This window comes from Lissotriton vulgaris, chromosome 6, assembly GCF_964263255.1.
Source record: "Lissotriton vulgaris chromosome 6, aLisVul1.2, whole genome shotgun sequence".
In the NCBI taxonomy this organism is placed as follows: domain Eukaryota; kingdom Metazoa; phylum Chordata; class Amphibia; order Caudata; family Salamandridae; genus Lissotriton; species Lissotriton vulgaris.
In genome coordinates, this window is record NC_141694.1 from 270330888 (window position 1) to 270353381 (window position 22494).

Here is a 22494-nt window from a genome sequence, read left to right on the forward strand (position 1 = left end):
CAGAAATTCTTGACCTGCAGTACTATGCATGCAGTTTATTGCTTGGTATGCCCGTGTGGCCTCCGCTACATCAGGAGTACCATCAACCAACTAAAATTGAGGGTGCTAGAGCATCTTAGGGCCATTGACAAGGTTGATCCTTCCTACCCGGTAGCTCGCCATTTCTCTGAGTACCATAACAAAGATCGCAGCAAATTACAATACTTTGGGCTGGACTGCATACCTAATAACATCAGGGGCGGAGACAGGTTAAGACGACTCAGATGATTAGAATCGAGATATATCATCGATTTAGCGACTAAGTATCCGGGAGGTCTTAACAGCGGGGAGGAAATGGCCGTCCACCTAGGGAAATGATGTACCAAGGGGAGATATCAGTACTCAGGTTGATGCATCTGTTCAGCAGTCAATGTTAGAAACAAGTCTGTAGCATGATCTCAGAATAGGAGAATATATATGATATAGGAAAATGAGTTTTTGCTATAAGTTCGCACAGTTTATTCATCACCTTATATATATTTGCCTACATATGTACACATTTATATATATATTCAAGTACTACTGTTTTTCTCTTCTATAGTTCTTTAATTGTCTGAAACCTTTCCCTTTCTCTTTCCCCCTCTCCATTCCTTTTTCCTTTTCTTCTTTTTACTTTATTCCTTTTCCTCTTTTTATTAATTTTGCTTAATCTTTTCTGTCTCATATGGAAGATAAGAATGTAGGGGTATTTGTTTAACCCCGCTTGACAGAGATAAGACATATTATGGCTATCATCTATTTTATCTTAGGCTCGTAAGATAACATGAAGTAAAGATATATGAATTAGGTTAGCCATTTAGTGTATATACATTTCTCTGTGCATTTTTGTGTGTGTTTATATGTATATATTTATTAGTGTATTTGCTCTTTGATTACCATGCTGATTTAAGCATCATTCTTATAGGGACAGACTAACAATGAAAGGACCTATGCGATCCACAGCTAGATGTTGTCACATTATATAATTTGTATAATTATTGTTTTTGCATTTACTACTTATTTTTCTAACCGATACACAGTTTAATTTCTTTACTTGAAGGGTAATTGTATGTGTTAATGTGCACATCTTATCCACTACAAGATGGTGCCTATATTAGATCTAGGGTTAGTCCTTCACCTATGTCTGTTACCATGAAGGAGCTTTAAAATCGAATCATGTGCCTAGTGTCATTGACACTGACGAAGGCTGACGCCGAAACGCGTTTGTGGTTTACTTTTCATTAAATAAACAAGACCGCTGCTAATCTCACCACCCCCGGAGTGCTGTCGTTCCTTTTGAGGGAAAGGACCTCTAAGCGTTATATATATATATATATCTGTATCTATATCTATATATATATTTATATTTCCACCATACCAGTCTTGATCATCAAAGAAGGCGCTGACTCCGTGTATCTTAATTCAAACGTTTTATTTCACAAATCAGCTTCTGCTCAGACTCGTTTCGGCGGCTTCTCCCGCCTTGCTCACTAACATCTGACCACTGAATAGTGCGCTTTATATACATTTTACATTGTGTCTTGAGTTACAATTAACATAACTAATTGGCATTCCTTGTTGCCAAGGTTGACGTGACTGTTAACATGCCTATTACATTTCTGGCGGACTTGTTAACTTATGATTCACGTATTTTCACACTTATTTTAAACATTAACAACATGTCTAAAATACCTTTGTTTAAACAATATCTTTCTGAATTTGCCACACTCGTTGTTTTGACACATTTATGTTTTATCATCATAATCCCTGTATTTATTCAATAACATTCCCCCGCTTGACAGTTGTATAGTGATTCACCTGCGGCGTCTCCCAGAGCGTCATGGAAATTTTGGTGTGTCACAGGAGAGAAACGTGTCACGTATGTGATTGGGTCTGAGTTTAGAGCGGGTGATGTAAGGGATCGAGCTTACCGAAGATCGGTTTGTCGGCCTGTTGGCAGAGTCAGAACAAGTTCCGTTGTGCCCAGTTCAATCTCTTGCCGGTAAGCTAACAATTCGTTAGACCACAAGTGTGTATGTCTCCCCTGGTTTGCCTAAACTGTTTACCAAATTGTTGATTACAGCTCTAGCCCAGATTCTACACAATGGTCAATGACGTGCTGTAGCGCAAGTGCGCACCTCTTACAAAATTATTGCGACAACTCGCCACTTCATCTTAGGGGGTTGCGGTGATCGATGGTAACAGGGTTTATGTTGGGTGTGCTCAGGTGATGGTGTCAGTGTGGACTGACGGATGTGGTTTGTTCTCCTGTGACACGAAGTGTATAAATATTTACAGTGATAGCGCATAATGGGTAGGTGTTGTTAAGGATACTAGGGTGGGGAAGGCTGCACTAGATATGGACACTTAGGGCTTCATCAGCATTTAGCCCTGAAGGAATCTTAGAATTCAGCAAAATAATATATCTAGATTCCAGGCGGCGTAACGCTAGTTTGCAGTTCCCGCCCCACACATTCTTGTGGATACTGTCAATGACAAAATATGTCAGACCTTTAAAATCACCTTCATGAATCTCATGGATATGTCGTGCTACTGGGTAGGATGGATCCTTATTCATGATTGCCCGTAGGTGCTGCAGGATTCTAACATGCACTGGGTGTATTGTGGACCCTACATATTGTTTGCCGCATACACATGTGAGCACATATACGGCATATTCCATCTTACATGTGTAATGCTCTCTGATGGAGCAGGGTTTTCTTCTGAACGGTACTGTTATACTCGTTGTATTGCTCCCATGACTGCAGGACTTGCATTTGGCGCAATTTTTAAAACCTTTTTGGGATTGGAGCCAGTTTTTTTGTTTTGTGATAACAGGGGCATTGCGTACCAGTTGTTGACGCATTGATCTGGCTTTTCTAAAGGGCACTAATGGTTTTTCACCCATTCTATCCCCTATGGTCGTGTCATTCCGGACCAAAGGCCAGTGCCTTCTGAGTATTTTTCGAAGGTTCGCATGGTAGAGATTAAAACCTGTAATTAACCTGGGGGGTTGTCTTTCTTGTGTCGTAGTTACTGACTCAGTTACCTCTGGGAACAGTAGGTCATGTCGGTTTTTAGTGCTGCATTTGATTTCAGCAGTCTTGCAGGTTTTGTACCCTCTCTTTTTCAATCTCGTGAATAGGTTATTTTTTGCTTCAGATAGCCCTTCACTGGTGCTACAGTTGCGTGTCATCCTGAGGCATTCCGCATAAGGGATGGACTGTTTGAGTGGTGTTGGGTGGAAACTATTTGCGTGAAGGATCACGTTGCCCGCGGTGGGTTTGCGATAGGTGCGTGTTTGTATTTTGTCGTGTTGTACAAACAGTTCTACATCCAGAAATTGTATACTCTCCCTGCTTGTGTTGCAGGTGAATTTGAGGTTCAATGAATTTTCATTCAATTGTTCAGTAAAACATATCGCACTTTCAACACTGCCCTCCCACAAAATGAAGATGTCATCTATGAATCGTCTATAAACAATAACATTTTGGTTCATGGTTTCCCTGTGTAATGTCATAAGTACCTGCTCCTCCCACCAGCCCATATGCAGATTCGCATAGCTGGGGGAGAAGCAAGTACCCATAGCTGAACCCTGGATTTGTTTATAAAACAGTCTGTCAAACATAAATGTATTGTTTGTAAGGCACCACTCTGTCATTTCAAGTAGCATTTTTGTATATTCAAATTGGTTTATAGGTCTTTTCCCCAAGAAATGTTTTATGGCATTAAGACCGTCCTTGTGCCTAATGCTTGTGTATAGGGCCTGGACATCTAATGTCAAGAATAAATAGTTCTCTTTCCACTTGACATCGTAGATTTTTGTCAGGAAGTTTCCTGTATCTTTTATATATGCTGGTAGCTTTCTGACTTCTGGTTGAAGAAAGTGATCAATGAAGACACTAGTGTTCTCAAAGAGGCTTCCTATTGCCGATATAATTGGTCTCCCTGGTGGTACTTTCTCATTTTTATGTATCTTTGGGATCAGATACATTTGTGCTGTAACAGGATAATCATTCTTTAGAAAATCAAATTCGTTCTTGCTGAGTAGGCCTTTTCCTTTCCATTTGTATAGTTCATTATGGTATCTTTCTTGAATGCCTATCAGATATGTTGGACTTATTCTTGCATAGCATTCTCTGTCCTGCAGTTGACTGAGCGCTTCTTTGTTATACATTTCGAGTGGCCAGAGTACTATATTTCCCCCTTTGTCGGACCATTACACCACTATATCTGATCTTGATTTTATTTTCTCCATTAGTGCATTGTATTTTCTATTGTGATCTTGGTTTTGTTTATATTGCTGCCTTGTGCTTAGGATGGAGAGTTCTTTCAAGTCCTTTATCACATATTCAGCAAACAGATCTAGACCATCTTTCGGCATTGTTAGCACAAATATTGATTTGGGTTTGAATCCTGTTTGGACTGTCTGCCAAATGTTTATATCAGAGCTCAGGGCTCCCCCACTTGGTTTATTTATATATATTACCTCCTGGCGGTCGCCAGTAGGTAGTTATAGTTAGGACCTAGTTTCCATAGGGAATCCGCAACATTCTATTGGGAATAACTTTGCCGCCGGTTGATGAATCTTCGCAAATTTCTCAAAGAAGATGGCCCGCTCTGCTCCGTTCCTTCCCTGAAAGTTTTGGGGGGATTTGTCAAGTGGGGGCTGAGAAAAAAGGGAGGTCCCAAACGTGTTTTCCCCAGGTTATTTTCCATAGGACGATTAGACACGGCTACAACCCAAACTGCAGAACGGAATTAGAAGAAATTTGGCAAAATGGTAGAGTCTAATTCATAGATCACGCTTTTGCTTAAATGGTGTAAATCCCTGCAGTAGTTCCTGAGAAAATAAGAAGAAAAACAATATATATACCTAGAAGCGCGCACCGTGCGCGCACCCTGCGGGCACCGTACGAGCACGGTGCGCGTATTGGGTGTGCGTGAGTGAAATTCTGATTTGCTGTTAGACGTCTGTACATTCCATGGTTTTTTCAGTGAATATATATATATATATATATATATATATATATGGGTCAATCTCTGCTCCAAAGGTTGTGACCACAGAAAATACGGACCACCACATGGCTCTTCGAGTGTTTACAGCATAGGTTTATTATCCATCACAGGTTAGGATAGGCATGACGCGTTTCGGGCAGGAACTGCCCTTGATCACACAGCGGACATGCAGTAGTGTTCACTTTAAATAAGGCACACACTCTTTTTTTCTCTCGTGATAGCACCACGTGCTCTAGTGATGAACAGTGAAGATATACTACACATATTAAGTGTTTTGGTGTTCGCTGGATTGGTAGCATTTCTGTTCAAGGTTATGCACAATAAAGTGAAAGCACCTTTTGAATCACATTATTAATGGTTTCTCAAAATGACATTCATATCTTATTTCCGCTTAAATGCGTAAGGATGTGCAAATTAGGCTAGCAGCATAGAATTAAGTTATATAGCATGTCAAATACACATAATAAATAACATATAAATATGCTAAAAAATATAATATAAAAGACAATTTATAAAAGCCATCCAATAATTTTATCTTGCATAAAAAATTTTTTTATGATTATGCTAAAACAAATGTGCAATTATCGCTATACACTAATGCAATGGTTGTTCTCCTTGCATGAATGCAATATATATACCTAGAAGCGCGCACCGTGCGCGCACCCTGCGGGCACCGTACGAGCACAGTGCGCGTATCGGGTGTGCGTGAGCGAAATTCTGATTTGCTGTTAGACGTCTGTCAACATTCCATGGTTTTTTCAGTGAATATATATATATATATATATATAAATACATACACACACACACACACACACACAAACACATAGGGAAATCACTGAATGGTGTAACTTGGGACTATTAACTCAGGAAGAATTTTTATTTCTTATGAATGTTAGCCCCCAGTTGCCTGTGCTTTATTTAATTCGAAACGTGTACAAAGATCTACACAGACCACTGGGATGTCCAATTGTCAAAGAAATCGATAGTCTACTGAAGAACACCTCTAAAAATGTGGACTACTTTCTGCAAGATTATTTTAAAAGCCTCCCATCATACGTACAGGACCCAAGGGATTTTTTGAAGCGCATATTTGATATCCCTTGGGAAGACTGCTTTGTCTTAATTTTTATGGCTGTATCTTCATTATAAACCAGTATCCAACATGGTGATGGGTTGCAGGCAATGCAACACTTCTTGAAAGCTAAACCTCTCACATTATTTAAACATACAGAAATGTTGATGAGTATGGCCAAATTGTGTCCAGAAAACAACTACTTCCTATACCAAAATAAGGTGTTCAGGCAGTTAAGGGGAACTGCTATGGGCACCTGCAAGGACCCCAGCTATGCAAATTTACATAAGGGCTGGTGGGAGTAGGAGGTGCTGCAGACTGGACATCAAGATGCTTGGAACAATAAAATATTGCTTTGGACTCATCTCATAGATGATTTGTTCATAGTTTGATGGGGACAGAACATAGTGCTAGAGAGTTTGTTAACATCATTCACAACAAATTAAGTTCACTAGCCCTATCGGCAAGACAGAAGTGGTATTTCTAGATTTAAAGGTATACATAAGAATCCACTGACTGGAAACTATGATCTACCGTAAACCAATGGCACACAATACAATGTTGTACGTCAGCAGTTTCTACCCCGCTAATCCAAAGGAGGGCATACCATACGGGGAGGTACTAAGGGCACATAGAAACTGCAGTGAGAAGCATCTGACGCAGCTGCCAAGAAGGTGGCAGGTAGATTCAGTAATAGAGGTTTTTCTAGAGAAGGGATGAGGAAATCGATAGAGAATATCAAACACATGTAAAGGGAAGTAGTTTTGTTTAAAAAGCACAAGTCCACACCACACATTCTTCATGAACATAGATTAATTACACACTACAGTACTGAACATGACACCATCAGGAGGGTACTGAACAAGCACTAGCATCTAGTGAGGAATGATCTTTTATAGGCCCAAAACTCCCTGTCACGTTAGGCTGTAGATTTAAGCGACTAAGATCGATGAGGGATGAATTGTTGAGGAGTAACCTATCAGAGCCTACAAAAAGCAAATTGGCTGAAAAGCAGCTGTGGGTTCCGTAACTGCAGGACCTGCGAATATGGGTGCAGTAAGACACACTTTAGCACCCCCTTGGAGAGAACATCACAATACATACAGGGTATTTATATGTGTAAAACTGACTATGCGGTGTATGTGCTGGAGTGACCTAGTGGGTTCTGATATATGGGCAGTACTAAACTTCAAGTACATGAGCATATACTTCAACATGTCAGAACCATAAAAAACCAAGACAACCCCTACCCAGTGGCTAGGCACTTTACAGGGGTACATGTAAATAGAGACAGAGAACTGCAATGCGTTGTCATGGATGCAGTGCCTTTGAACATCAGGGGTAGAACTGGGAACAAATTCTAGGGCAGCTGGAATCTACATATATTTTAAGGTTAGACAGCATAAATCCAGGTGGTCTCAACATGGATGAGGATATGTACACACATTTATAGAAATTATGCACTCCACATCTTTTTAAACACTTTTGTGTACTGCACAACGTCAAACACACACTTTTGTCCACAACTTCTATAAATGGCTGATTGTTCTTTTTGCTTGGGCAACCATTGCTTTTTTTACAGAGAACCCCCAATATTTAGTATGTTCAACACATGCTGATGAAAGGTGGTTTATTAGTAAGTGCAGATGGGTACCTACAGATTGTAATAACATCGCAATCACAAATAAGGCACAGTCAAGTTCTCATTACATTATTCCTTGTTCAACACTTGGTAGCTTGACTACTAGCAGAAAGGCTTAACTTAGCAGACAGGTGTGTGAAGCATTTAAAAACACCAATAAAGTAAATAAGTAAGACACAACATACAATAAAAATCCAACAACAGTTTGTAAAAATAGGAAATATTTGCATTATTAAAATGTCCCCAAACCAACAAAAATCCAATGTAGGGAACCAAAGATATGGATTTTTGAGGATTAAAAGTAACACTAGCGCTTAAAAGTAAGTATTGTTTAAATGATTTTAAACAGTTGTGCTGGACCATTACAAAGTCAAGAGTTCAGGCTGCCTGCGTTGTAACACTTTTACACTTCCAGAAGGGTTTCTTGATGCAGGAAAGTGGTCCACACTCCACAGGACCAGCCAAGAGTTCAGAAGCTCTGATTTGCCTCCTGGAGTCTGGGACTACAATTCCCACAATGCACCTGGTCAAGCCAAGCAAAACCCAGGTTAAGCCAGTCAGCTGGAGTTGTCCTCGTTGTTGATGTTGCAGGTAGCCCTTCCAGCACTTTTCTACCTGTTGCTGATGTTGCAGGTAGCCCTTCCAGCACTTTTCTACCTGTTGCTGATCAGGGAGTCCACTCCTTATCTTTCAAGACAGGCAAAGTCCTTTAGTTGTGAAGCCTTGAGAGTGGAGCAGGTGCAGTCCTCTCTTGTGCAAACCATGGGTCCAGTAGGGAAGTCCTTCTTCTCCAGACGTTTCTTTTGAGTCTTTGAGGGTCCACAACACTAATCCATGCTTCCAGAATCTCAGAGTTGCTCCTTGGGAAGTTGGGACTAGATCATTTAAAGTCCACTGACTGCTGTCTAGCTGGGTTATTCTTGGTGGAGATGATGTATTTGGAGCTCTTTTAACCTGTTGCTCTCAGGGAGCCCACTCTTCAAACTTTTAGGAGTCAGGCAAAGTCCTTCTTTTGCTGAAGTCCAAAGTGTGCTGCAGGTGGAGCCCTTCAGGGTGCATGTACTCGCGTTCAGCGGGGCAATCCTTCTTTCTTCCTGTAGTTTCAGGCAGGGATCTGAGTTGCTGGGCATCTTTCCCATATTTATCCAGTGTTCTTGGGTGACAAGCGGGGGTACTCCTGACCAATGGGGTACCGGATGGCACCGAGAAATATGACAGCTTCCTCCAAAGTGTGGCATATTCTTGTCCAAAAAAATTGAAAAACTCTCACCTGGAGGGTAAGATCTGGCTAAGCCATCCCACTGGTGTGGCTAACTTTCCCTAAAACTCTCCTTCCAGCCCCTCTGCTAATTCAATTACTGGGGCTACTGTCTGGCTGTGGGTTCAGGAAGTGGGGGTGAGCCTGTGTCCTGTCCTAACGGGCATTCCCTCCTTGAAGACCAGTTTGGCTACTCCACCCCAGTCCTGACTTCTTCTCTGCAGCTTTGCAGTTTGGCTCAGCCTGTCAAAATCTGGCTAATCAGGAGAGGCTGCTGACAGGCTGTATTTTGGCACATCAAAAAAGCAAGTTCTATAACTTATGTTCTGTAATAGTTATAATGAATCTAACTTTGGCTAGTTGTTGGATTTATTATAACTATTCTTGTAAGTCTTTTAATTATTATTTTTAGCTCATTCTTGTCAATAGTTATACTTTATTAAAGTATTCCCATGTTAGCCTATTGAGCTAATGTACTACAATGGGGAAAAACGAAATGGGCAGTTTCCCCTCATCATGACATATAAAATATATTTAATAATGTCCCTGCTTATAGTTACAAGGCACCCTACCCCAGGGTACCTAGGGGGGACCTTAGGGGTCACTTACATGTAAAAATAAGGCTTCCTAAGACTTTGGAAGTACCTTTAATTCCAAAGTCGAATTTGCATATAATTTAATTTTAAAAGCAGGCTTCCTTTGAAATGACAGCAGGCAAAACAGAAGTACACTCTTAAGTGCATTAAATCTACTGGGCCTCTAAACATACATGCCCTACTATGGGTTTACAGGTAGGTTGCCATACCAATTGTAATTACACACTAATTACCATATACCTTTCACACAGAGCACTGATCCTGGGTCTGGTTAGCAGAGCACAGGGCACAAACAGAGTCAGAAAACCACAATCTAGTAGTCAAAATGATGGCAAAACTAAGGGAAACACTGCAATAAGCCCTGGTTTCTCACACAACCCATCCTGCCCCCTCCTGCACCCCCACACACACCCTAACGAACAGCCCAGGAGGCTCAGCCCAACCCTAGGAGAGATTGTAAGAAAGCAAAGAAACCAAGCTATACACTTGCAGGGCCTACTCTGCCTTACATCCTCCTGCTAAGGTCACTTCTTCTTGGAAGCTGACCCATCAGCACAGTTACAGGGCCCCTTTTAAACTGAAAGTTCAACACAGCTGTTCCATTTTCCTCCTTCCTTTTTAGTTTGTGTAGGGAGGTGCCCACCTCTTCTATCCGTACCTTTGGTAGGGTAACACCTAGCTAACCTGCAGAAGTTAACCAACACTTGAGCAATCCCACCATGAACAACAGGGTCAGGGGCCTAACTTACTTTTGGCCATGGGATCTGCCTCCCATGCCAAGTACAATGCTGCCATTAAGGCCAGCAAACAGCAGAGGTTACGGACAGCTGTCAGAATCCAGAACCACACCATAAGATCTCTGCAGACAGGTGGCTGTGCTGCTTCAGGGGCAACTGTGGATTCCTGGAACCTCTTCTGCTGTTTAGAGTGGGGGGCTACCACATCTTGTAGCAGACACCCTTCTTCCACTCTCCCTTCTGTCAGGCAGGGGTGACACCCTCATTCTTGACAGCTGCCTGGCTGCTCATGACTTCCTTGCGGTCAGGGAAAGCCTCACTAGTGTCAACTATGGGTTTCTCCCTTACTAGGACCAAAGATCCTTGGCTCACTGGAACTCTCTTCAAGAGTAGTTTCCTTTTCTCTTCTTTTTCCCTTTCTTTTGGGACCTCGGTCTCTGAACTACAGGGCCTGTGTCCCCACTAACTTTGGGTTGGGGGTGTCCTGGGTGACCATCCCATCTGATATCAGACCAACCTCTGGAAGGTAAGGGCCTAGGATACAATCTAAGCGGAGGTCAACACAGCACCGTATACCAGTCAGAAGTACCCGCCCTCTCTAGGGGGACAAGTGCTACAAGTTTGGTTGTGACCTCACCTGTGGCTACCCGGACACTTTTTCTTTCTCCTGGCACATACAGGTCTGGAGACACAAACCGGTAACTCGCTAGGGTGTGACTGACATATGTGTCCTCAGGCCAATGGTCGGGATCCCATTCATCTGAATGGAGTGGGAGTGCCTACTCCCAACCTCAGGGAGTACCAGCTTACTATCGGGACCTGTCTCCCAGCACCATGCTATGAGGGCCACCTCATCTGAGGAGCCCTCTTTTATGGCTACACTGGACAGCCCAGTGCTAACCTCTTTCTTGGAACAGGCGGGGTCACTCCTGAAGTGACCTGACAGTTGAGAGTCAAAGCACACCCTGTAGTACAAATACTTTTGCAGCCCTGTGTCTCCCTGCCTCTGCTTATCAGAGTTAGGGTGGAGTTTGTTCTCCTACTTTTTAGGGTTCAGGGGTACTGATGGAGTCTCTGTGATGGGCTTACCACCTCTATTTTTCAGGTTTTTGAAGGCCTAACCCACCCCCCTTCTTGGAGTTACCCCTCGGAACTGCTTGGTTACTCTTGTTTGCACCCATTCATCAGCTTTCCGAGCCAGCTCTCTGGGGTTGGAAAGCTTAGAATCTACTAGATGCTGGTGTAAATCTTCTAAGAGGCAACTAGCCAATAAGTGCTCCTTCATGAACTGTAGAGCCGCTGATATGTGCCTACCTGGTTACCCTCAAATCGAGTCCCATAGTGTCTTTACTGAAATATCTACTAAGTCCACCCAGCAATGGGTGCTGACTTTCCGGGTGCCCCTGAACCTCTGCCTGTACTGCTCTGGGGTGAGACCAAATTTTCTAATCAGACAAGGCTGGCTGCAGGTAAGGGGTGAGTGCACCAGGACTTGATGTTGATAAGGAGTGAGTTCACCAGGACTGACTGCTGTTAAGGAATGAGTTAATCTGGACTAGCTGCAGGAAATGTGACAGTTCACCTAGACTGACTGCAGAGAACGAGAGTGCACCCTGGCTGGCTGCAGTAAAGGAGAGTGCACCAGAACTGAGCATAAGGAAAGAGTGCACATAGCTGGCTGCAGATAAGGTGAGAATGCACCAGGACTACCCGGCAAGATTGTCACCTAGGTCACTTTTACAAAATACTCTCACTTTGCAGTCAGAGGAATAAAAGTAAACACCAAGGCTGCTGGTAAGGAGAGAGTGCACCAGGCTGCAGATGAGGAGAGAGTGGACCAGGCTGCAGATTGGGAGACAGTGTGCAAGAGCTGACTGCAAATAAGGAAACAGTGAACGGGGCTGACTGTAGCTAAGGTGAGAGTGCACCACTATCAGGTGCACATAAGGAGAGAGTGCACCAAGCTGCAGATGAGGAGAGAGTGCAATAGGCTGCAGATGAGGAGAGAGTGCACCAGGCTGCAGATGAGGAGAGAGTGCACCAGGCTGCAGATGAGGAGAGAGTGCACCAAGATACAGATGAGGAGAGAGCGCACAAGGCTGCAGATGAGGAGAGAGTGCACCAGGCTGCAGACGAGGAGAGAGTGCACCAGGCTGCAGGTAAGGAGAAAGTGTACAAGCACTGACTGTACCCGGAGAGAGAGTGCACCACTACTAGCTGCATATAAGGAGAGAGAGCACACGTCTGCAGATAAGGAGAGGCTTTACAAAGCTACACCTGAGGAGAGAGACCACCAGCTGCAGATGAGAAGAGAGTGCACAAGACTGTAGATGAGGAGACAGTGTACAAGGGCTACCTGTAGCTAAAAGAGTGCACCACTACTAGTTGCAGATTAGGAGTGAGTGCACCAGGCCACAGTTTAGGAGAGAGTGCACCAGGCTGCACATAATGAGAGACTGCAACAGTCTGCAGATAATTAGAGAGTACACCAGGCTGCAGATAATTAGAGAGTACACCAGGCTGCAGATAATTAGAGAGTGCACCAGGTTGCAGATGAGGAGAGAGTGCACCAGGTTGCAGGAGAGGAGAGAGTGCACCAGGTTGCAGGAGAGGAGAGAGTGCACCAGGTTGCAGATGAGGAGAGAGTGTACCAAGGCTGCAGACGAGGAGTGAGTGCACCAAGGCTGCAGACGAGGAGTGAGTGCACCAGGCTGCAGATAATTAGAGAGTGCACCAGGCTGCAGATGAGGAGCGAGTGCACCAGGCTGCAGATGAGGAGAGAGTGCACCGGCTGCAGATAATTAGAGAGTGCACCAGGATGCAGATGAGGAGAGAGTGCACCAGGTTGCAGGAGAGGAGAGAGTGCACCAGGCTGCAGATGAGGAGAGAGTGCACCAGGCTGCAGATGAGGAGAGAATGCACCAGGCTGCAGATTAAGAGAGTGCACCAGGATGCAGTTGAAGAGAGAGTGCACCCGAATGCAGATCAGGAGAGAGTGCACCAGGATGCAGATGAGGAGAGAGTGCACCAGGATGCAGATGAAGAGAGAGTGCACCCGAATGCAGATGAGGAGAGAGTGCACCAGGATGCAGATGAGGAGAGAGTGCACCAGGCTGCAGATGAGGAGAGAGTGCACCAGGATGCAGATGAGGAGAGAGTGCACCAGGCTGCAGCTGCAGATGAGGAGAGAGTGCACCAGGCTGCAGATTAAGAGAGAGTGCACCAGGATGCAGATGAGGAGAGAGTGCACCAGGCTGCAGATGAGGAGAGAGTGCACCAGGATGCAGATGAAGAGAGAGTGCACCCGAATGCAGATGAGGAGAGAGTGCACCAGGATGCAGATGAGGAGAGAGTGCACCAGGCTGCAGATTAAGAGAGAGTGCACCCGAATGCAGATGAGGAGAGAGTGCACCCGAATGCAGATGAGGAGAGAGTGCACCAGGCTGCAGATTAAGAGAGAGTGCACCAGGCTGCAGATTAAGAGAGAGTGCACCAGGCTGCAGATGAGGAGAGAGTGCACCAGGATGCAGATGAGGAGAGAGTGCAGATTAAGAGAGAGTGCACCAGGCTGCAGATTAAGAGAGAGTGCACCAGGCTGCAGATGAGGAGATAGTGCACCAGGATGCAGATGAGGAGAGAGTGCACCAGGCTGCAGATTAAGAGAGAGTGCACCCGAATGCAGATGAGGAGAGAGTGCACCCGAATGCAGATGAGAAGAGAGTGCACCAGGCTGCATATGAGGAGAGAGTGCACCCGAATGCAGATGAGGAGAGAGTGCACCAGGATGCAGATGAGGAGAGAGTGCACCCGAATGCAGATGAGGAGAGAGTGCACCAGGCTGCAGATGAGGAGAGAGTGCACCAGGCTGCAGATTAAGAGAGAGTGCACCAGGCTGCAGATGAGGAGATAGTGCACCAGGATGCAGATGAGGAGAGAGTGCACCAGGATGCAGATGAGGAGAGAGTGCACCAGGATGCAGATGAGAAGAGAGTGCACCAGGCTGCATATGAGGAGAGAGTGCACCCGAATGCAGATGAGGAGAGAGTGCACCAGGATGCAGATGAGGAGAGAGTGCACCCGAATGCAGATGAGGAGAGAGTGCACCAGGCTGCAGATGAGGAGAGAGTGCACCAGGCTGCAGATTAAGAGAGAGTGCACCAGGATGCAGACGAGGAGTGAGTGCACCAGGCTGCAGATGAGGAGAGAGTGCACCCGAATGCAGATGAGGAGAGAGTGCACCCGAATGCAGATGAGGAGAGAGTGCACCAGGCTGCAGATGAGGAGAGAGTGCACCAGGCTGCAGATTAAGAGAGAGTGCACCAGGCTGCAGACGAGGAGAGAGTGCACCAGGCTGCAGACGAGGAGAGAGTGCACCAGGCTGCAGATTAAGAGAGAGTGCACCAGGATGCAGATGAGGAGAGAGTGCACCAGGATGCAGATGAGGAGAGAGTGCACCAGGATGCAGATGAGGAGAGAGTGCACCAGGCTGCAGATTAAGAGAGAGTGCACCAGGCTGCAGATGAGGAGAGAGTGGACCAGGATGCAGATGAGGAGAGAGTGTACCAGGCTGCAGATGAGGAGAGAGTGCACCAGGCTGCAGATGAGGAGAGAGTGCACCAAGGCTGCAGATGAGGAGAGAGCGCACCAGGCTGCAGATTAAGAGAGAGTGCACCAAGGCTGCAGATGAGGAGAGAATGCACCAGGCTGCAGATTAAGAGAGAGTGCACCAGGATGCAGATGAGGAGAGAGTGCACCAGGCTGCAGATGAGGAGAGAGTGCACCAGGCTGAAGATTAGGAGAGAGTGCACCAGGATGCAGATGAGGCGTGAGTGCACCAGGATGCAGATGAGGAGAGAGTGTACCAGGCTGCAGATGAGGAGACAGTGCACCGACTGGCACTGGCTGCAGCTAAGTAGACAATGTGTGCAGGAGCTGACCCCAGATAAGGACAGAGCACACCAGGGAACACCACAAAAGGAGGAAGAGCAGTATGACTGGGGCAGATAAGGTGAGAGCACATTGACTACAGTAACATATAAGGGCAGGGTGCACCAGAACTAACTGCATATGAAAAGAGGGCACCAGGACTGGCTGCAGCTAAAATGACAGTGTACAAGAGATGACAGTAAATAAAGACCTATATATATATCGGTCCTTATCTGCTGTCAGCCCTTGTACACTGTCTTTTTAGCTGCAGTTATATATACATTTATGACTGCATCAGATGAAGACAGAGCGCACCAGAAGTAACCACCTACCAATAGTGGCTGAAACTTAAATGACAGTGTTCAAGCCAGGGTGACTGCAGCAGAAAGAGTGCACTGCCGCTCTGGACAGATAGGTGCACCTGCCGGGGCCGAGAAGGACTGAGTGCAGCCCCGCGGACTGCCCCAGGCACGGGGTTGAGGAGCCGCTGCAGAGGGTGCCTCGGTCCGCCTGTCTCCAAAGAGAGCCGATGCGAACCATGGGCAGCGCCGGGGCTGGCTCAGAGCCGCGGTGCACACTGCAGCGCCTGCAGCCACATTTCCGGGACGGATGTAAATAAACCAGAGAAAGTTCAAATAGGCAGCAGGGCCGTCTGCCCCAGTGAGGACGGGATGCGGCAGCGCTCGCCCAGGGCGCGGAAGGCTGGGCAGGGGATGCACAGGAGACCGTATGAGGCACCACAGGGCGCGGGAGGTGAGCATGTCCTCTCAAAGGGGATAGGATGGTCTGTGTCAACAGTCACACACCTGAGATGGGCTGTGGTTATTATAAGAGGAGCAGAGCGCGAGCTGAGTCACTGTAATGTCTCACACCTCAGAGCAACAACGGCGGGGCTACATTGCATGCCTCACACCCAAGAGGAACACAACAGATCACACACGAGACGGACGCAGACTGAGTCGGCGGTGTTCAGTATGTCCCATCTGAGAGGCTCGAGACAGATTCACTGTGAACGAGAGGGGAGGGATGGCTCAGTGAGTTGGACACTGGTCGCTATCGCAAGCCGTGATCTACAGAGGTCTTCGACGCGTCCGAGGTTCTTGTAAACACGCGCTACATTCCTCACATGTGCTCACGGAACTACATTATCCGTACAGGTGTGTAAAGAGTTGTGCAGCGCCGCCACTACAGTTCTCACAGGTGCTGATGTTGCATCTCCCTCCCAATCTTCCCCCGCACCCCAGTACAACCCCACTCCCCTACACACACACACACAGGTGCTCGGGGAGATGCATTACTCTTACACAGTGCTTTAAGTGAGCCGGGTCCTGCCTGTGCTCAGCACCGGCAGTTCTTAAAAGCAGGTGCTGAGACGGGTCCCAATCGGGTTCGCTATTTCTGCCCTCACTCTCTGGGTGGAAAAACTATCTCAACCTCAACTCTGAAGCAGTGCCACCCTTCACAGCCTTTGATGTAATTTTAAAGACTTGCTATAGTACTTTCACGGAGGCATCATGTCAGAAGTGAAGCATGTTCAATATTATATACAACAAAGCCATAGTTGCTGCTTTTTTATCTTAAGCAACAACAACCATTTACAAAGCCAACAGTCCTACCTTGTTGTAGGTGTAGTGACATGACAGAAACAAAATACCAGTCGGGTGGCACAGTATCCTATGCACAGATTTTTACCTTGTGTTTTTAAGCCACGCCCTTAATTACATCGGCCATGCACCTTTGGGAGACCCCCTCCCTCCCTCACACAGGTTTTTTCATCCCACTTAAAGCCCTGCTCTTACAGGCGTTAAAGTCGCTGCGAGAGTTGTGTAGTTATCTTTACGGGCGCTCGCGAAGTTGTAATGCTCCTGGAAAGAGGGGTGAAGGTTTACTCCTACAAGTACTCGGGTAGGCGCATTTTATGACAGATACAACGCTGTTGTAAGTCTGCACACAGTACCAAGGATAAATTACGCCACATGCTCACTTATGAGAATCGCTGCCGCTCGTGTTCGCTGTACAACAGGTGCTTAGGTATACGTTTTGCTACTCTAGGCACTCTTGGAGATGCATCATCCTCCGCCCCCCCCCCCCCCCTCCTCCGCACAACAGCCCCATCATTAAAATAAGCAGGACAGATACTTAGTTATCATGGTTGGTCCTACCTACAACCACGCAGGCATCCGGGAAGCAGCATCGCAGACACACAAATACAAACTTTATCAGCGCCAGGTAACACAAGGTAAACGCGGGGAGGAAGCGGTAACTTTTAAGATGGGAGCGCTGCGCTGCATGCGAAAGGGGCAGGGGTACCTTAGCATGCTGGCCCCCGGCAGGGCTGTGCTGGCAGGTGCGCCTCCTGCAGGGCAGCCGCTCCCCCCTTGCGCGTCGCGGCGGCGACGGAGCTCCCGGCTCAGGGCGACTCCCTCTTCCAGGGTCTGAGCCCTCTGCAGCCCTGGAGCTCCAGCCAGATGCGCAGGAGGGGAGGGCAGCCCGAGGCCGCCGAGGGAGGAGCGAGCGGCCCGCCCCTGGCTCTAGGGTTGGAGCCTCCTCCCCCTGCCTCCGTGTCCACGGTCGGGCTCCGCAAGGTGCAGCCTGGTGTCAGTGGAAGCCCGGCCCGTCCCGCCACACCTCGCGGGTCAGCAGAAAGTGCTTCTGCCCTCACCCAGCTTCATGTGTGCCGAGCACATCTGTCCGCAGTGGTGGTGCATCTGTTTAGTATTTCATGAGCAGCCCCTGTTATTTCTAACCAAAGCCAGCTTGCTTTCGTCTCTCACACATACTTCCAATATCACGTGACTGTAATCACTGGCTGAACGTTTAGCCTCCCTTCACTGCATGGCAATTATGAGTTATTTACGCACAAGAGGTGCTGTGTATTACATTACATGATTTGTTCCCCAAATTTTAAACATCCACTTCTTGTCAAAGTGCAGGCAACACTTATTTTCTAAGTGAGAGGATTTGGCTTTGGGGAACTGGGTTCGATTCTCGGCAATAAAAGCTGAACATCCTGGGATTCCGGGCAAGTCATTTATTCTCCCCCCCCCCCCCCCCCCCCCCCCCACGTGCCTAACAACAATTAATGTGTCGTCATGTAATGCAACCGGTGCTATGTAAAGTGCTCTGATACCCGATTCGGCTCAAGTTCGCGCTATAGAAAACTCTGTAAAATAATACATAATTGGTATTATTATCCCATCGAGTTTAAAGCTCAATTTACTGACCTATGAAGCGTGAAAGGATGTCTCAACAGCAAAGCCTTCAACCCGGTGAGCTATCTTCTCGGTGTGTCTGATAACTAGTGCATTTCAAAACGAATGAACCTTGACAAACCTGGAAAGTTGACGACAGTTTTTTTTTTTTTTGATTTCAAAAGATTTAATTGGAAGATAATTATAGGTACGGTACAGACAGATTGCAGGCAATAACCGTTCGGAAGTGCGCCGGTGAGGTTACAATCGGCCACTTGTTGCGAGGTACAGTTTCTCTCTCTGAAGTATACGTGCAGTATTTTGACCTGCTGGGTCTGGGTCTTGTTACCTATTGCCTCCAAAAGGGGGGAAAAAGAAGAAGAAAAAGAAGGAGAGGGAGAGAGAGATGCGAATGTGGTGGTTTGGCATACTAGCTTGGGAGACTTCCTGGCTGACTGTCAGAATAGGTGCGTGTCAGGGTTGTGATGTCTTTCTTTTGTGCTTTGTCTAGGGTGGTTGTTGTGAGTTTTGAATTTGAATTTAAAAAAATTTATAAAGCGCGCGTACACTGTGCAGTTTCTTGGTGCTAGAGGGTTCTTGTGCTAAGACAGACAGTGGGGGCTATGGGCTGAAAGCTTGTTGGAAGAGAAAAGTCTTGAGAGCTTTGCGAAACTCAAGATAGGAGGGGGAGAGTCTGACCTGGGGTGGGAGAGAGTTCCAGAAGGTGGGTGCCAGAACCGAGAATTTCTGACCTCCCGATCTTTTTTTCTTAAATCGGGGGATAACTAATAAAGATTTAGAAGAGGAGCGTAGCGCTCTAGAGGGGCAGTAATTGCTGATGGTGGCGTTGATAAAAGCAGGAGCAGTGCCCGCTCGAGCTTGAAAAGTGAGACAGCCAAGTTTGAATAGAGCGCGTTGTTTAATAGGGAGCCAGTGAAGGGCAATAAGGAGGGGTGAAGAGTGGTGATATTTGGATAGGCCATGTACCAGGCGGGCAGCCTGGTTCTGCACCAGCTGGAGACGCTGAAGTGCGTAGGCGGGAGCAACATTGTAAATTATGTTCCCGTAGTCGATCTTGGATAAGACCATGGCCATCACTATAAGTTTCAGTGCAGAGAGGGAAAAGAACCGGGATACTTTCCTGATGATACGAACAGTGAAAAAACAAGAAGAAACAACAGAACTGATGTGAGAATGGAGTGTCAAGTCCTGATTAAGAGTAATACCAAGAGTTTTGACTGAGAAGGACGGAATGGGAGGAGAGCCAAGGGAAGGGGGCCAGAAAGAAGGAGACCAGGGGTTGCCACTGCCTCCAGTCAAAATCAGTTCTGTCTTATCCGGGTTGAGTTTGAGGTGGTTTGCATTCATCCAATCCCGGATAAACAGCATGACGGACTGGAGGCTAGCGGCGCCGGATAGGGGGGAGGAGAAATTAAAAATGAGTTGGAGGTCATCAGCATAGTTGTAGGCTGTGACCTCCAGTTGTTGCAGTGCAGAAATAAGGGGGAAAATGTAAAGATTGAATAAGAGGGGGGAGAGGGAAGATCCCTGGGGGACGCCACAGTTCACCCTGCAGGGCAGGGCAGAAAATTCAGCGAGGTGGACTGCCTGAGTGCGATCAGCCAGGAAGGAACCTATCTAGGTCAGTACCTGTTCCCCCATGCCCGCCGCCTTGACATGGGACAAAAGGATGGAATGGTCCACCGTGTCAAATGCGGCGGACAGATCTAGGAGGACAAGGGCTTGAGGGATGTTAGTGTCAAGTCCCTCCCTGAGTTGGTCCATGACCGAGATAACCACCTTCTCAGTGGAGTGGCGGGGACGAAAGCCTGCCTGACAGGGTGCGAGATAATTACTGTCCTCTATAAAGGAGCTGAGCACCTGAGTGACGTGGGATTCAGCTACCTTTCCCAAATAAGGGAGGAGGGATATGGGGCGACAGTTTGTCGGGAAGGACGGGTCAGTGCACGTTTTTTTTAGTATTGGAAGAATTGTGGCAGTTTTGAAGGAAGCAGGGACATAACCAAGCGTAAGGGAATTATTCAGAAGGGTAAGGGCGGGGACTGGGCATGCAGTAAAGATTTGACAAAGGATTCGTGCCGGGCAAATGTCAGTTGGGGAGCCCGACTTGACACGCCTCAGTAGGGGGGGCAGAGATTCTTTTGTCAGTAAGGGGATGGTAGTGAGGGACCGATTATTAACCGGTAGCTGCGGGTGGGTGAAAGTGGGCGAGGGAGGGGGGATGTTAGCTTTGATGCAGACTATTTTTTCGATGAAGAACTCATTAAGTGAGTTGCATAAGGACTGGGAAGGGGGGATCTTGGGAGAGGTTCTGTCTGATGATGCCAGCTCGTGGACGGTTGAAAAAATCTCCTGAGACTGGTTTTCTGCGGGTAAGATGCGCCCAGAGAAGTATTCTGTTTTGGCTGTCAGGATGGCTTGTTTATATTCGCTGAGTTGGGTGGTGAAGAGTAGTTTTTGGGTCGGGCAGTAGGTCCTTCTTCAAGCTCTTTCAGCCTGCCGTAGCTCTAATTTTTTTGGCTTTAAGGCCAGGATTGAACCACTTATTAGCATTGTGGGTGCGGTTGATAGTGACCCGTTTCAGGGGAGCCACCGGGTTGCAAGCATTGGTGAGCCAGTGGACCAAAATAGTGGTCTGAGAGTGTGGGGATAGGCCCGATAGATCTGGGCAGGTGGCAGTTAGTGAGTTGCATAGAGATGGTATGTCGACTTGAGTCCAATTCCTTGCCCAGATGTTTTTAGGAAGGAAGATGTTATTTTATGTCTTAGATCCAAAGAGAAGGTGAGCAGAGAATGATCTGACCATGAGCAGGGCGATATGGTAGGATTGGAGGTCGGGATGTTTAAGGTCCAAATTTGATCGAGAGTGTGGCCCTTGATGTGGGTAGGGCCATGGACATGCTGAGTGAAATTAAGGCTGAGGAGTAGATGGGTGAAATCTTTGGAAGTGATGTCTTCAGCGGGGCCAGTGGGCAAGAAATTAAAGTCGCCCAAAACGAGGACAGCAGCATTGTTGACTACTAAGGTGGCCAATAAATCCTGGAAGGCAGAAAGGAAGCCAGGAATTGGCTGGGGTGGTCTGTACATCAACACAGAGGTGATGGGGGTCTTAAACGAGGTTGAACATACTACGAGGCAGTCAGCTGCTGGCAGCCTGGGTGACGCGAGTATCTGAAAGTGGAATTCCTTACGGGCAATCATGGCTACTCCGCCACCTGCTCTATCCTCAGGTCTATCTGCGCGAAGCATGGAGTAATGTGGTGGGAGGGTTGCCAGTACACTCGGTAGGGAATCAGATCTGTACCAAGTTTCAGTTAGGAACAGTAGGTCAGGGGAGTTGGAATATAGAAGGTGGAATATTTCAGTCTGGTGCTTAATGGCTGATCTAGTGTTCAGGAGGAAGGCAGTGGTGGAAAGGGGGGAGGAGACGTGGTGCACGTAGAAGAGACGATGCCAAGGTTTTGAACATAGGTCAAGGTTGCAGGGTTTAGCGGCCAGTGTTTATTGAGTGTATGGAGTTGTTCAGAGGAGTAAGTTAGAAAACGGGCATAGTGGGGTGCCCCTGGCCCTGGGCGGTCACGGACGGGCGCAGACGGGCTTGCCTTAGGCGCGCCCGCTGCGCTCGTCCGCTGCGCGTACGAGGATTGCACATATTTATAGGAAGGGGGGGTGGCCTCGCGGCCGTGGGCGTGGCCTGTGGGCCAGTGTGGAATGGCGGCGGGTGTAGTCTCAAGCCTCGGCAGCGCTGAGCTGAGTTGAGGTATTTGTCTAGGGTGTTCCACATTTCTCCTTTCCTGTCAGAGTTTGGTCGCTGTTTTAAGGTGATGTTGTGGGCCCCTCTTAGGAAGGTGATCCAATTGAACCAGCTTTTGAAGGAGGCCTTCATCGTGTCCTTCCAGTTGGCTAGGATTGTTTTCACTGCCGCTGTGAGTAGTATGTCTATCAGCTCACTGTCTTCTTTTGATTGGGCCTCCTGACTCATAAAGCCTGCAACTATCCCTGCAAAGTCCTTTT

At 47.0% G+C, this 22494-nt stretch overlaps 1 protein-coding gene across 3 annotated transcripts in view; it reads right to left on the reverse strand.

Annotated features, from left to right (window-relative positions):
- Positions 1 to 17706, reverse strand: part of KCNS3 (potassium voltage-gated channel modifier subfamily S member 3) — a 492233-nt gene extending 474527 nt beyond the window's left edge. For all 3 annotated transcript variants that reach the window (XM_086926296.1, XM_086926297.1, XM_086926295.1), the window contains exon 1: positions 17579 to 17706. The gene's annotated coding sequence lies outside the window, so the exon portion shown is untranslated. The remainder of the gene's footprint in view (positions 1 to 17578) is intronic.
- Between the last annotated feature and the right edge of the window lie 4788 nt (positions 17707 to 22494).